The sequence below is a fragment of the Plasmodium fragile genome, assembly GCF_000956335.1.
Source record: "Plasmodium fragile strain nilgiri unplaced genomic scaffold supercont1.59, whole genome shotgun sequence".
Classification (NCBI taxonomy): Eukaryota; Apicomplexa; class Aconoidasida; order Haemosporida; family Plasmodiidae; genus Plasmodium; species Plasmodium fragile.
Genome location: NW_012192639.1, coordinates 95,183 through 96,897, shown reverse-complemented (window position 1 = coordinate 96,897; position 1,715 = coordinate 95,183). Strand labels below are relative to the sequence as shown.

The 1,715-nt window shown below is 34.3% G+C and overlaps 1 protein-coding gene across 1 annotated transcript in view; it reads right to left on the bottom strand.

Annotated features, from left to right (window-relative positions):
* The window catches only part of AK88_04311 (uncharacterized protein), a gene marked incomplete at both ends in the record, with an annotated part of 7,166 nt that overhangs the window by 4,435 nt on the left and 1,016 nt on the right, over positions 1-1,715 (bottom strand). The gene's annotated exons all lie outside the window — the stretch shown is intronic.

Below are 1,715 nucleotides of genomic sequence, written 5' to 3'. Positions count from 1 at the left end.
GCTTTTTTCCTTTTTTTTTTTATTTAACATACAATTTCGGGTTTCCATCCATCCAATCATGTGTTTATATATTTTGCTGCATTTAACACTCTGCACTGCTCTTAAAAAAAAAAAAAAAAAGCGACATGAAACAAAAATGATATAAAACCGTTGAACGTAGTATTAATTACATATTGTAACTTGAACACTTATTTTGTAACCTTTTCATTCTGTGCGTTGACAAAATGTAAAAGTGCCAGGAACTACTACAAATATGGAAGAAACAAAAAAAGTTTATAAGCACCGCATTATATGTAGTTATAATAGAAGTAAAATTCCATACACGTATTATGTTGTTTATATTTTTATTTAATAATCAATGTAATTACCATCATTTCCGCCGTGTTTTTTTTTTTTTTTTTTTCTGAGCCTTTTTCCCATCCCATGAAGGGTTAAAAAAAGAAGGGGCATTTTTTTTTTATGGAAAATATGTTTATATATTTTTTGCTCACACCCTTTGGGGCATACCAAAATGGAAAATGTAAATTTTTTGTACACGTGAAGATGTAAACATTATTTTTTGTAATGTAGGGTTTATTAAAAAAAAAAAAAGTAAAATATTTTTACGTCTGCATTAAAAATGGTAGAAAGTTCATTCCTGTTCATCGTTGTGTTGCACTTGTGTGTTGTGCAAAAGGGGGGGGGGATTTTTCCCCATTTGGGTTGACATATTGTAATATATAAAATGTTTATTTTTTTTGTCTTTTTAATGTTTTACTTGCAATGAGATTGCAAAAAAAAAAAAAAAAAGGGCAAAGGGAAAGGAGACAGAGCAGTAGCCTATTCGCAGGATACATTCCCCAGCGTGTTAAGGTTGTGCTAGCACGGGATGAGGGGAAAAATTAAATAGGAAAATAAAGGAAGCTATTTGAGGAACTCGTTTTTGTGAGGGATATAAAATAACTTTTCCCCTACCCAGGCTGCTTTTATGCGTTAAGTGATTTATTAGGGGGTTAAGTAGTTCAACGTGCGTTGTTGTCTATCTCTCACACGCCCCTTATCCTAACACATATATATAAGCGCATACGTGTAGAGAGGGGCTGGTTTCTGCATGGGTGTAGCGGTGTACACTCTGCGCGGTGCTCTGTTCCAGGATGGTATAATATTTTGCTAAGGTGTATGCATATATAAAAGTGTACTGACTGAACGGTTCAGTGTTCTTTTTGTTTCGCATGATATACGGGGTGAAACAGCCTGTCCATAAGTATATTCAAAAAAAGAACAAGAGGGGGAAGAGGTGTTGGTTTCCCTTTTGTGGAGTAGCCTTTTTAAGAAGTTTTTCTCTCTGTACAAGTAGGCGGTGCACCATTGTTGGGTATAACGCTATAAATGGGACAAGCTCTCGCGTTCATATTTGGAAATATTCTTATCAGGACAAATTTGCACCAATTTTTAGCTGCACCTTTTTTAAGCGGCGGTTTAGCTAAAACCACTATGTGGCCCTGGCGTCCCCCTTTGTAGAGACACACAACTTGTAGAAAATGTGTTTAGGAGGCATATTAGAAGAAGCTTTTTTTCTTTTTTTTTATTTTATTAAAATATCTTCTCGTATAAATTTTCTATGCTCTATTTTTTCATTATCGCGTTTATTATTTTGTTTGCATGTATAGGAAAAACAAAACAAGGCGGTAAAATGTGCTGCCCCATAGGAATATATATAAATTCTCCATTGGGGG